The sequence below is a fragment of the Furipterus horrens genome, unplaced genomic scaffold, assembly GCF_987537825.1.
Source record: "Furipterus horrens unplaced genomic scaffold, mFurHor1.1.pri manual_scaffold_9, whole genome shotgun sequence".
Taxonomy (NCBI): domain Eukaryota; kingdom Metazoa; phylum Chordata; class Mammalia; order Chiroptera; family Furipteridae; genus Furipterus; species Furipterus horrens.
In genome coordinates, this window is record NW_028327179.1 from 27,521,895 (window position 1) to 27,536,908 (window position 15,014).

At 37.7% G+C, this 15,014-nt stretch overlaps 1 protein-coding gene across 9 annotated transcripts in view; it reads left to right on the top strand.

The window, feature by feature from the left end:
- Positions 1-15,014, top strand: part of ICA1 (islet cell autoantigen 1) — a 131,089-nt gene that overhangs the window by 1,124 nt on the left and 114,951 nt on the right. The gene's annotated exons all lie outside the window — the stretch shown is intronic.

Genomic DNA, 15,014 nt, shown 5'->3' on the forward strand with positions numbered 1-15,014 from the left:
CAAATGACTCCCCATTCATCTTTCACACTGTCTTTTTACCTGGAGCGCTCCCTAGGCCTCTCGGCTTCTCTTGGGGGTGGGGGGTGTCTTAAAAGTACTGCACCTTTCACCATCGTTAACTGCTTGGTTGTGGTGAGTCCTAGTTTAGAAAGAAAATCAGGTTTTCCTGTGTTTAGATAGCATTAAAAAAATCAGCATTAGAAAGGGTGCTGAATGGCAGCCTTAGTAACTTTATAAAAATGATCAGGGCCTAGAAAACATAGCACCACTGGTTTGAGAATGATATTGAATGTAGGAAGTAAGGTACATAAGGCATTAGCCATTAAGGCTCTATAAATTATGACTCACTGCAAACATGTTCGTGTCCAAACATTTCAGTGAAGTGTGTCCAGAAAAATCTCAAATTGGGGTTCCTGCCCAATTAGTTTAGATTTTCTGAGATCTAATATGTCCCTGGGGGTTGGGAAGTGAAATAGGGAATGCTTATTGGTTAGAAATTAATGCTTCAGACTCAGTTTCTTATCTTCTTACCATCTATTTAAAATACTCACACAGTCTAAAAGTACTTTTAAGTAGGTTTTCAAACCAGTTTCTCTTTAGTTTTTTTTTTTTTAAACATCATGTGTAGAGTATACCATAGGGACAAAATGAGTTTATAACCCTTAATAGTTTGATTGTCACTGGTTTTAGACCATCATATACCTATATATTTAATTGTGGGAGATGTGGCTTTCTAAATATATATATATATTTTTTTGTTTGTTTGTTTGTTTTTGGTATTATGTAGGTAAATAGCTGTACTAGGTATGTATATTAAAGATGAAAGACCTTTGGAAAATGATGGTTAAGCTATTGAATACAAAATATAATAGTGAAGAAACGTGAGGCTAAAAAAACTGACTGGATACTTCATCTGTGGGTCAGTAAATGCTGAAGACCCTGGATGGGAAATGACTGGACAGTTCAGTTTAGAGCTGTCTTTCCCCCATTTGGTACATTCGAGTATCTAGCTGACTGCTTTCCCTGACATCTTTATCTTTCTCTGAGCATTTCTCTCTTCGTATCAACTGTGTGAAAAATTCAGAAAATTTTGTTACCCAAAAGAAAACCTTAACTATTGTTGCATTTTCAAGACATTTGACTAAACAGTACATTTTTTCAGGTGCAGGCAGTTTTATCAGAGACAGGGAGGTGTGGCCACTGTGAAATGAATGGTGTGGCAGCAAGAGTCTGTGTTGGTATGGACTCTAAGGTTACAGAAACCTCATCCAGGAGAAGGCAGGGAAGTTAATAGGCCACATGGATCAGGAAGTGTTTTTCCTCTTGACTGGGTTGAGCTTCATAGCTAGAAGCCTGGGTGGCAACATTTAGGGTCAGTGCACTGGTGACTAGTGTGATTTTTACTCCATCTGTTTTATCAGATTTATGGGAGCCAGGGACAAGTTTGCTATCTGCATGTTTTTGTTCATTAGATAACATAGGTCACTAATTAATTAACTTTATTCCCAACCCCACTCCCATCTAGAATCTGCCTCGATGGAGCTTTAAACTCAAAGGCTGATATAGGATAAACCTTTTTCCTCCATTTCCAACCCCCCCCCCCACACACACACAATCATATCTATCATCATGGAGGGTGTGCAGAGGGCACACAGGCCTTGGATCCCAATGGAGCAGGATTGGAACCTCAGCTGCAACAACTAACTAACCGTGTGACCTTAAGCAAGTTACTTAAGCTTTGTACATCATCATTTCCATATCCACAGAGCAAGAATGTGCACCTTGTAGAGTTCTGGTGGGGAGTAGAGATAATATGGTGACCTTTAACAAATAGCTATTTCTCCTGAAGAATCAGTTTATTCATGCACAACAAAGAATTGTAATTCAGGACATGTGATCTAATGGCAAACCACTTGTAAGCCCAGAGAAACAAAGGAGAAGAATGCTCTTTTACAGACTTGGTGGAAATTGAAAGTTGGAAGTATAGTGACTTTTCACTGGCTTAGTTATGGCAGTCTCCCATTGGTTGAGCTGTTATGGGGTGAGGAAGACTCTTTTTCTTTCTCCTGCTGAGGCAGTAAAATTGCATCACTTCCTGTCAGATATGCAAGGCATGTCTCCTTCTGTTGGGGTCTGCAGTGTTGTTGAATGACGTCTGTGAGTTCTCTAAATGAGGTTTCTGTTTATTTTACACATATAGAAAATGCTTTGCATAGTAACTAAGACTCAAGTAGTAGCAGTAAATTATTCTTTCACATGCTAAACATATGTGCTATTTGTATCTGAAAAGAATGCTGTTCCTTTTCCCCTGGTGAGAGGGCAGGTATTGCAATTTGGTTTTCAGTAGTTCAGGTGATTTTGTACCAATACTGAGAGTTTTGACTTCCTGGAATACTTCTGAAGTTGGGGAATGTGGTCTGTGGTCCAGAAACAAAGCAAAGCTAATTTATCCAAGTGGGGATAGATCTTCTAAATCCTTGCCACTCATGTGTGGTCTGTAGACCAGCAATATTGGCTTCCCCTTGGAGCTTGTTAGACATGCAGGTTCTCAACCCGCCCCTACCCCCAGGCTCACTGAATTCAAATCTGCATTTTAACAAGATCCCGGAGTGAGTCACATGTACATTCGAGTTTGAGGAGCATTGTTCTGACTTGTCATTTATCAAGCTTTTCTGTCCAATGGAATCATTTGGGGGCTTGTTCAATGTGGATTCCCAGCCCAGCTTCTCCCATGTCCTGTTAACACCTCAAGTGGCTCTATCATCCAGGGTCCTTCCATGTTCTTCAAGAAACATTGCACCAAACTCTTTAGCCAATGTACTGCTCTACAATGGGCCAATGCCCTCTTTCCTTGACAAAGGTGCATATTCAGCCCCTTTTGAGATAAGCAGGTATTGTAATTGCTATCTGATTAAAAAAAAAGTTAAGACCACGTACATGAGATGCCCTGGATAATGCGTGTGGTGGAAGTACCTTGAACCTCTATAAATCCTAGTTGACTATGCTTTCACTTCTTCAGTATCCAAATATATGCGCTCTCTCTGTGTGTACAATTTTAAATATTAATGAATCTTTTCAGGACAGGGATGACTGTACATAATAGGGCATTTAATACATTCTTTTAACCTTCCTTCTATGTGGCTGTAGACCAGTTCCTTAGGACAACTGATTTTGAGCTCCATCCATAAAGTGAGGATGATATCTACTGAGCAGTATTGTCAGGATAAGCATAATGTGCACGAAGCATACATCTCAGTGTCTGAAAGTGTTAGTACCTCAACTAATGGTAACCACTTGTCCCAATGTAAACCTAGTGAGAGGGAATGAGTTCATGGAAATCTGAGAAAATGGCATTGCCCATGATGAGAAATCTCTCCTAAATCAGATGACGTCATTCACCAGGCCTTTGACCAAATCAGACAAGTGGGTCACTACTCAGTTTTCAGCAAGCATTTGTTGCATCTATACCATGTGCCATGCACTGGGTTAGTAGTCGGAATCCCAAGACAAGACCCAGACCCTATCTGCTCAGGAAGAGCCTGGAGCCTGGTAAAGGAGAAACAGAGAAGTCAGCTGACAATTATGTTTTAGGAAAAACATAGACAGGTGAAGCCCCGGCCAGAGGCATGCCTCCCAGGTAGGGGAGAGAACAGAGGAAACCTTGAGAAAGTTCGTGGAAGAGGAGATGATTGAGCTGAGCCTTAAAGCACCAATAGGAATTTGGCAGTTGAAAAGGGTTGGGACTGGAGAGAAAGAGTTCCCAACACAGTTTCCAGGAGGACAAAGGGAGAGAATACTGGAAAATAGTCCTCGTGTGCATCTGTATCCCTTATTATCTGAGTGACCTTGAGCAAGTTTATCATCTGGGATTTAAGGGATTAAATGTAATAATCAAGGTAAGCACAGGATTGATTTCAATTATTTACTGAATAATCATGGTGGTGGTGGAAGTCTTAGTGGAAAATATGGGACCAGTGTTGTCATTAGAATTAGAGAAATTAAAGAGGTCAATTTTAGAATACGTTTAACAGAAAATACATAAAATTAAGAAAACGTGAGTGAAAGACAACGGAATGCAATACAAATACTGTGTGGTGGGAAACACGAGGTATATGTGTTCTGTGATGGACCATTGATTATATAGAAAATGATACATTGTTAACCTCAAAGCTCTAGATGTGAGTGTGGAAAGGTCCTCTCATTCTAGGCGGTGAGCGTATTTGTATAAGGAGTGACTCTAAAGCAGTGGTTCTCAACCTTCCTAATGCCGCGACCCTTTAATACAGTTTCTCATGTTGTGGTGACCCCCAACCATAAAATTATTTTTGTTGCTACTTCATAACTGTAATTTTGCTACTGTTATGAATCATAATGTAAATATCTGATATGCAGGATGTATTTTCATTGTTACAAATTGAACATAATTAAAGCATCGTGATTAGTCACAAAAACAATATGTAATTATATATGTTTCCCGATGATCTTAGGTGACCCCTGTGAAAGGGTCGTTCGACCCCCAAAGGGGTAGCAACCCACAGGTTGAGAACCGCTGCTCTAAAGTATTTGCAGCTCCTTTGCCAGAGCACACATTAAAAATCTCTTCCATTGCTTACCATCATTTCTCACATCCTTTTCTCTGTTCCCAGAATAAGGACACCAATATATGAAACCTAAAGGTACTTACGGGAAATCTAGCCTGCTCTGCATGTTTCTGGAGAAATGCATCCTTAGCCAGAGTCCAAGGAGCTAATGGTGGTAAATGGTTCCCCCTCTCCTTATTGGTAGGAAGCCTGATAGCCACCAGGAGTCCATCAGCAAGGCTTCATTGTGCACAAGCACCATTGTGGTAATGGATTTGGGACTAACACAGGGCCCGATGGGTTTTTTGTTTGTTTGTTTTTTGTTTTTTAGAAATAGAGCCCATTATCCATCTCTTACATCCAATTGTAGAAACGGGTCATTAAAAACAGGAGCTCAGGAGTCAAAAGCAGATCTGAATTTATTAGTTGTTGACTATGGGCAAACTACTTCACCTTTTTGTAAAAACTTCATTTTTCAATTATAGTTGTGTTCCATATTATTTTGTATTGATGTCACATGTAGATCACAGTCGTTAGACAATCATTTACCTTACAAAGTGGTCCCCCTGATATTTCAAGCACCCACCTGGCACCATATGTAGTTATTACAATATTATTAACTTTATTTCCTATGCTGTACTTACATCCCCATGACTTTTTGTGAGTACCAATTTGTAGTTCCTAATTCCTTCACCTTTTCACCTTTTTTTTTCTCACTTGCAAAGGGGGTGATAGCCCCTTCCTGGTGGTGGTGTGGGAATGAAGTAATGGGGTTAAGTGCTTCACACATTTGAAGTGCTCTGTATATGGTAGCACATAGTTATTGCCCTTTGTCCATCACATATTTACTAGAGGCCTGCTGTTTCAGGTACTTTGCTTGGTGTAAGGAGGCAAAGATGAACCAGTTAGTGTCACGGCCTTCAAGGGACTTATGGTCTGGTGCAGGAGATGCAGATGTAATTAGCTCATTGCAGGAGAGTAATGGGAGTGCAGGGTACCACCAGCATAGGGCAGTTAATTCTTCAGTGATGGGGACCTGAGTGCTCTGAGGGGTGGCAGGGTAGGGTTAGGTGGGGGAAGGCTTCATGGAGGAGGTGACATTTGAGGAGAGTCTTGCAGTAAGGTGTAAATTGGCCAAGTGGATAAAGGAGGGGAGGGAATTTCAATTCACAGGAAACTTTGCAAGTGGCATAGTGTATGCAGGAAGCTTTAGCATTCTGAAATGACCAGAGGAATAGTTCTGTTTGAGGGATAGTAACATTTTTTTTTAGAAAGGGAGTCACAATGTGAAAAGTCTTGGGTTTTTGCTATGAAGTTTGGAATTTCCTCTGGTAGGAGGGTGGTATAATTAAATTTGCATATTATAGTAATAGTTCAGACTATGGTATAAAAGATTAGAGTAGGCAGATACAGGGATAATGTTGCCTCTGAAGGCCTAGACTAAGTCCTAGATGTGAATATAGAAAGGAGAAGATGTAGCTAAGAGCTTTTTAGGAGGTAGAATGGAGAGAACTTGGAGACTGGCTGCAAAAGATGAGAGAGAAGTCAAGTTTTCAGCTTGGGCCACTCAGTGGATTTCATGCTGGTAATTAACATAGGGACCACAGGATGAAGATCAATTTAGGGGTAGAGATAGAGGGAGATAAGATTAGTTTTAGATATGCTGAATTTGAGTGCCTGTGGGATATCCAGGTGAAGATTACAGTAAGGAGATGGAAAGTTATACCCTTCTCCAGGGCATGGGATCCACCTTTCCACCTCCCTACTGTAATCTCTGGAGATGTGTTTCATTCTGTAAGTCACTGGCATACAGCTGTTGGTTGGAGTCACAGAGGTGGATTAAATCACCAAGATAGAGTAAGTAAAGTGTAATAGAAGACGACCAAGGTTGGAACCTTATAGATTACTGATATTTGAGATGTAGGTACAGAGGAAGAGGAGCTAACAAAGAAAATAGAAAAGCTAGCAGAAGTGTAATGTTTCCTGAGAAATCAATGAAGGGAAGCTCAATCAAAGGTCAAGTGAGATGAGCACTTGAGTTGGGCTCCTACTGAGAAACGTTCTCTGGTATGGTGGGGAAAGGAACTAGATTGTGTGGGCGTAGAACTCTTCAGACTGAAGGAAAAAGATGGTAACTGAGGGAAGAAAGAGGTGAAGAATGTGGCTTGAGGGCAGAAAGGGAGGTTGACTAATTTGAAAGAGATAATAGATGGACTGAAGGTGGAAAGCAGAGAGGAGGTGAGACCCATCCCTTCTGGAGAGAACAAAGTGAACAGCAGCAGTTATAGAAATGGTGCTGGAAAGTTCCAAAGAAGTGAGCCGTTGGTGGAAGCTGTGAGAGCAGGTGCCCAGCACAATGCTAAGGCTTATAATTCCCTGAAGCACATGAGGAGGGAGACTGGTCATCACTACCCTGGGGAGTTTTCCTCCACCCCTGCTCCCCAGTGTTGCCACGGGCATCTTTGTGAATTGGGTAAACTTTGCCATGGTGCTGAACCACTCCCCCATTCTGCTCCCTGCTTCTCTCTGCACTCCTGACCTGGAGCTCGGTGCCTTTGGGCTACTTCCTACTTGTTCTTTTTGCCCTGCCAGATATATGCGCAATGGCCCTGTCTTTCCTGATCCCCATCAAAATAAAGTCTTCTGCCCCCTATTCACTGCAGCACTGCTGCTATTTGATCCCATAAGCTTCTTTCCTAAGAAAGTAGAGAGAACCTGGAAAAGGGATCTTTTATGAGTTCTCACATAACACCAACTGATGACCCAGTATAGATAGGCCAGGTGGCTCTGTCAGTGGGGGTACATGAAAACACAGTGCTTTCTCTTCTTGCGCAGCTGACTTTTATTTTAAGGTACTCTTTTTGCTTCCCCCTCCCCTGCCTGGGCTGCCCTCCTCCCTTGCTCTTAAGCCAGCCCAAACTCAAACATGATTTAGTGACCACAACTTTACCAAGGAAAGTCCTGCAGTCCATGCCATTTCCAGAGCAAGGAGCTGTGTACAACATAGACATTTGATAAACCACATATTGGGGTCTGTGTGCTTCAGGAATTTATACTAATGAAAAAGGCTTACTATGGGCCTTGGGAAATTTTCTTCACTTCTGGGCCTCAGTTCCATACTCTCTGAAAAGAGGAGATTAGACTAAATGGTCTATAAATTTTCTCCAAGCTCTGAGTGATCCTGCGGAGACATAAAGAAATTACCCGATCATCTCTCTAAGATGCTTTATTATGAATTTAGTGTTAAAGTCAAAAAACCTTGTAAAACATTTTAAAAAGGAATCTTGTAAACATTAGTGTCTTCCCTAACTACTCCGATTGCTGACAGTATGCTAATGTATAATTTCATGGAGTTGTGGTCATTATATTCATGTACTTTTCTTCCATCACACCTGTAGTATTATTAACCATGCATTTATTTCTGTACATTTGCATATAAATTATATAATATAATTTATGTATATATTTTATATTTGTAGGTATATCTATTTCTATTGAAATTATTGGGATGACATTGGTTTATAAAATGTACAGTTCTGTAATACATCATCTGCATATTGTCTTGTGTGTTCACCACCCTAAGTCAAGTCTATTTCATCACCATTTATCCCCTCTTTACTCTCTTCTACCTCCCTCCCATCCCCCCTTCCTTCTGGTAATCATTATACTGTTGTCTAGGTCTGTGAGTTTTTTGTTTAACTTTTTGTTTAATTTTTACTTTTTCCTTTGTTTTTTGTTTTTTGCTTTTTGCTTAATCCCATCACCTTTTAACACAGTCCCACAACCCCTCTCCCCTCTGCCAGTTTTCAGTCTATTCTCTGTATCTATGAGTCTGTTTCTATTTTGTTTGTTAGTTCATTATGTTCATTAGATTCCACATGTAAGTGGAATCATATGGTAATTTTCTTTCTCTGAATGGCTTATTTCACTTGGAAATATACTCTCCAACTTCATCTATGCTGTTGCAAAAAGTAAAATTTCCTTTTTATGGCCAAGTAGTAGTCCAGTGTGTAAATGTACTACAGCTTTTTTTATCTACTCGTCTACTGATGGGCACATGGGCTGCTTCCAAATCTTGGCTACTGTAAATAATGCTGCAATGAACATATGGGTGCATATATTCTTTTGAATCTGTGTTTTGGGTTTCTTCACATATATTCCCAGAAGTAGAATCTCTCCATCATAAGGCAGGTCCACTATTAATTTATTGAGGTATTTCCATACTGCTTTCCACAGTGGCTGCACCAGTCTGCATTCCCACCAACAGTGCACTAGGGTTCCCTTTTCTCCACATCTTCACCAGCACTTGTTGCTTGTTGATTTGTTGATGATGGCCATTCTGACAGGTGCAAAGGATATCTCATTGTGATTTTAATTTGCCTTTCTCTGATGATTAATGACATTGAGCATCTTTTCAGATGTCTATGGACCATCTGTATGTCCTCTTTGAAGAAATGTCTATTCAGGTACATTTCTTAATTGGATTGTTTTTTGGTGTTGAGTTTTATAAGTTCTTTAAATTTTGAATATTAACTCCTTATCAGATATGTAATAGTGAGTATGTTTTCCCATTAAGGGGATTGTGTTTTTATTATGTTGGTGGTTTCTTTTGCTGTGCAAAAACTTTTTATTTTTTTATGTACTCTGACTTATTTGTTTCTTGTGTTTCTTTGCTTGAGGAGATAGATCAGAAAAAAAAAAATTCTACAAGCAGTGTCTGAGATTTTACTGCCTATGTTTCCTTCTAGGATTTTAATGGTTTTCAGTTTAACATTTAAGTCTTTAACCCATTTTGAGTTTATTCTTTTGTATGATGTAAGATGTGGTCTAGTTTTATTTTTGCATGCATCTGTTCAATTTTCCCAATACCATTTATTGAATAGACTATCTTTACCCCATTATATGCTCCTTTCTCCTTTGTCAAATATTAATAGACCAAAAAGGCATGAGTTTACTTCTGGGCTTTTTGTTCTGTTTCATTGATCTATATGTCTGTTTTTATGCCAGAACCATGCTCTTTTGATTTCTATTACCTTGTAGTATAGTTTGATATCAAGTAGTGTGATTACTCCAACATTGTTCTTCTTTCTCAAGATTGCTGTGTCTATTTTGGATTTTTTGTGGTTCTGGATAAATTTTTGGAATATTTGTTCAAGTTCTGTGAAATATGCTATTGGTATCCTTATAGGAATTGCATTGAATCTATAGATTGCATTGGGTATTATGGACACTTTACTGATGTTAATTCTTCCTGTCCATGAACATGTTATATGCTTCCATTTATTTGTTTCTTCCTAAATTTCTTTTTTCAGTGTCTTATAGTTTTATAAGTACAGGTCTTTTACATCCTTGGTTAAATTTATTTCTGGGTATTTTATTTTAATTTATTTTATGTTATTGATGCAATTGTCAATGGGATTGCTTTCTTTTTAAAATACATTTTATTGATTATGTTATTACAGTTGTCCTAATTTTTCCCCCTTTATACCCTCTGTCCTGTTCCCCTCTTCCCTTCAGCAACCTCCCCCACCTTACTTCATGTCCTTGGGTCATGAATATAAGTTATATGTCTCCTCCATTTCCTATGCTATTCTTAACATCTGCCTGTCTATTTTATACCTACCAATTATACTTCTTAATACCTGCACATTTTCCCATATTCTCCCCCTTCCCCATCCCATTTGATAACCCTCCAAAAGACCTCCATATCTATGATTCTGTTCCTGTTCTGGTTGTTTGCTTAGTTTATTTTTTTAGATTCACTTGTTGATAGTGGTGAGTTTGTTGTCATTTTAATGTTAATAGCTTTGATCTTCTTATTCTTAAATAAGTCCTTTTAACATTTCATGTAATAATGGCTTGGTGATGATGAACTCCTTTAGCTTTACCTTGTGTGGGAAGCACTTTATCTGCCCTTTTATTCTAAATGATAGCTTTGCTGGATAGAGTAATCTAGGTTGTAGGTCCTTGCTTTTCATCACTTTGAGTACTTCTTGCAAGTCTCTTCTATCCTGCAAAGTTTCTTTTAAGAAATCAGCTGATAGTCTTATGGGAACTCCTTTGTATGTAACTCTCTGCTTTTCTCTTGCTTCTTTTAAGATTTCTCTTTATCCTTAACATTTGGCATTTTAATTATGATTTGTCTTGGTGTGGTCCTCGCTGGGTCCAACTTGTTTGGGACTCTGTGCTTCCTGGAGTTGTATGTCTATTTTCTTCGCCAAATTAGAGAAGTTTTCCTTCATTATTTTTTCACATAAGCTTTTGATTTCTTGCTCTTCCCCTTCTCCTTCTGGCATCCCTATGATTCGGATGTTAGTACATTTGGAGATGTCCCAGAGGCTTCTTATACAATGCTCATTTTTTTGAATTCTTATTTCTTCTTGCTCTTCTGATTGAATGCTTATTTCTTCCTTATGTTCCAAATCGTTAATTTGAAACCCAGTTCCTCCCCTTCCCTGTTGGTCCCTGTAGATTTTTCTTTATTTCACATAGTATAAACTTCACTTCTTCCTTTATGTTGTTGTCATACTCAATGAGTTCTTTGAGCATCCTGATCACCAGTGTTTTGAACTCTTCATCTGGTAGGTTGATTATCTCTGTTTCATTTAGTTATTTTTCTGCAATTTGGTTCTGTTCTTTCAGTTGGACCATATTTCTTTGTATCCTCAATTCAGCAGCCTCCCTGTGTTTGTTTCTGTATTAAGTAAAGCTGCTTTGCCTCCCTGTCTTAGTAGTGTGCCCTATTGTAGAAAAGTCACCTATAAATTGTATGGGGTAGAGCATTAGGTAATTGACAAGGCAGGGCAACCTTGTCACTGTTTTGTGGCTCTGTGTGGGGGAAGGACTCAAGAAGAGACAGTGCTGCTGCTTTTGGAGGTTTGCCCAGTTCTCACACATTTCCGGTCTCTTCATCCACTTCCTGTATGCAACTGGTGCCCTTCCAGCTGATACTATGGTGGTGGATCCCAGAGTGGGAGGGTTTATGTACATTCTAAGACTGTGTGGGCCCTTTAAGCAAAGGCTCCTTAAAATCTGACAGTTTCTTCTACTACCCTAACCTCCACTGCTTTTACAGCCAGAAGTTATGGGATTTCTCTTCCTGGCACTGGAAACCTGGGCAGTGCAGTCTGGCCTGGGGCTGAGCTTTCTAACTCCCAAGGTATTCCTCCCAATTTTTATCCACAACACATGAACGTGGGACCACCCATTCTGCTGCCAAAGCCTCTCTGCACCACACCACATCTCCTCACCTCTCTGCCCACCTCTGCATCTCTGCCCCTCCTACCCATCTGGATAAATGTGGCTTCTTTAAATCATTGATTGTCAGACTTCGATACAGTTTGATCTTCTGACAGTTCTGGGTGTTATTTGTTTTGAGGTTTAGTTGCGATTCTCTCTATGGTTGCACAAGGAGGCAAAGCATGTCTATCTATGCCTCCATCTTGACCAAAAGTATGGGTTGGGATTATTTTCTTAGTTTCCCATTTTGATAGTTCATTATTGGTGTATAGAAGTGCAACTTGTTTCTGGATGTTTATTTTGTATCCTGCTACTTTACTGCATTCATTTGTCTGTTCTAGTAGGGTTTTTTTTGGTAGGATCTTTAGGATTCTCTATATACAGTATCATTTCATCTGCAAGTAATGACAGTTTTACTTCTTTTTTTCCAATTTGGATGCCATTTATTTCTTCTTCTTATCTGATTGTTGTGTCTAGGACTTCCATTTCCATGTTGATAAGAGTGGTGAAAGCAGATATCCCTGTCTTATTCCCAATCTTAAGGGAAACTCTTGCTCATTGAGTATAATGTTGTCTATGCCTTTGTCATGGATGGCCTTTATCACATTCAGATATGTTCCCTCTGTTCCCACTTTGCTGAGAGTTTTTATCATAAATGGCTTCTTGATTTTATCAAATGATTTTTCTACATCTATTGATATCATTATATGGTTTTTATCCTCCACTTTGTTTATGCGGTATATCATGTTTATTGATTTGCAGGTATTGTAGCAACCTTGCATCCCTGGAATAAATCCCACTTGACCATGGTGTATGACCTTTTTAATATATTGCTGGGTTCGGTTTGCTAATATTTTTTTGAAGACTTTAGCATCTATGTTTATCAGGGATATTGGCCTATAAATGTCTTTCTTTGTAGTGTTTTTATCTGGTTTTGGAATTAAGATAATGCTGGCCTGATAAAGTGAGCTTGGAAGTTTTCCCTCCTCTTGAATTTTCTGGAATAATTTGAGAAGGATAGGTGTTAGTTCTTCTTCCATTGTTTGGTAAAATTCACCTGTGAATCCATCCCATCCAGGACTTTTGTTCGTTGGGAGTTTTTTTATTAGTGCTTCAATTTCACTAGTTGTAATCTGCCTGTTCAGATTATCTGATTTTTCCTGAATCACTTTTGGAAGATTGTATGTTTTTAGGAATTTATTCATTTCATCCAGATTGTCCAATTTATTTACATTATTCATAACATTTCCTTACAATGGTTTGTATTTCTTTGGTGTCAGTCATTGCTTCTCTTTCATCTCAGATTTTACTTATTTGAGTCCTCCCTTTTTTTTTTCTTGATGAGTCCAGTTAAAGGTTTGTCATTCTTATTTGTCTTTTCAAAGAATCAACTTTTGGTTTTCTTGATCTTTTGTATTATTTTTTAGACTCTGCTTTGTTTATTTCTGCTTTGATTTTTATTACAACCTTGTCATTTTGAGATTTGTTGTTCTTTACATAGTTCCTTTAAGTATAAAATTAGATTGTTTATTTAAGAGTTTTCTTGTTTCTTGAAATAGGCCTGTAATGCTATGAATTTTCCTCTTAGGACTATGTTTGCTATATCCCATAGATTTGGGGTTGTTGAGTTCTCATTTTCATTTTTTTCAAGGTATCTTTTGATTTCTTCCTTGATCTCATTGTTAACCAATTTGTTGTTTAGTAACATATTATTTAGCCTCTGTGTTTTTGTGTGTTTTTCAGTTTTTTTTCTTGTGATTAATTTCTACTTTCATACCATTATGCTCAGAGAAGGTGCTTGATATGATTTCAGTCTCCTTAAATATATTGAGACTTGTTTTGTGTCCAAACATGTGGCCTATCCTAGAAAATGTTCCATGTGCACTGGAAAAGTGTGTATACTCTGCTGCTTTGGGCTGAAATGCTCTGGAGATATCAAGTAAATCCATCTGATCTCATGTATCATTTAAGGCCACTGGTTCCCTATTGATGTTCTGTCTGGAACATCTATCCATTGATGTCAATGGGACATTAAAATTCCCTACTATGATTGCATTATTGCCAATTTCTTCTATTATATCCATCAAGATTTGCTTTATGTATTTAGGTGCTTCTGTGTTGGGTACATAAATGTTTTCAAGGTTATATACTCTTGTTAGATTGTCCCCTTTATCATTATGTAGTATCTTTGTCTTTAACTATAGTCTATGTTTTAAATTTTATTTTTGTCAGATATAAATATTGCTATCCCAGCTTTTTTTCCCCTTTCCATTTGCATGAAATAGAATGTAGATATATATTTTTATGTAGAGAATATGTAGGTATATATTTTATATATAGAAATGTAGATATATTTTTTTTTTTTATGGAGAAAGAGAGTAAGGGAGAAGTAGAGGGAGGGTGGTCTTATAGTAATTCATCTACTTCTCCTTCACATGAATCTGATTTGAAACAAATAGTACATTTTGCACATAGAGTTGGACCATTTTAAAGCAACTTACTATGAAAATGTAGAGTGAAACCATTTTGTAGGTCATTTACAAAGGCTAATATATATAAACACTCATACACATATATATGATATTTGTGTATACCGTATACCTATATGTATATATTTGAGATTTCATTTTTGTAACAACATTTCTGACAATAATTATCAGTTTCTGGGAAGAAAGTTTAAAAGTATGTTTAAAAGTATTTGCAGCTGTACAGAATATTAGTGACCTTAGTTATGGAGTTAATTTCTAGGTCTATGTTGATTTGCTTAATGCCATAGACCAAAACCATCCCTAAAAACATAATGGTAGCCATATATGTAATTAAAAATGTTCTGGTATGCACATTTAAAAAAACTAAAAAGAAACAGGTGAAATTAGATAATATATTTTATTTAACCTAATATATCAAAAATATTTCAAAATAAAATATAAAATACATATAACATATCATACATATAATATATATATTTTATATAAATATAAAATAGACTATGTAAATATATATTTATATATACATAATATAGTAACATTATATGACGTTTAAATATATAAATGTATCAACAGAAAAAATATATAACTTTTATAAATATAAATAAACATAAAATATAGATTAATGAGCTGTTTTTTCTTTTTGGTGGGTAGTACTAAATCTTCAAAACCCAGTTTATGTTATACATATAAATTGTTTCTGAATTCA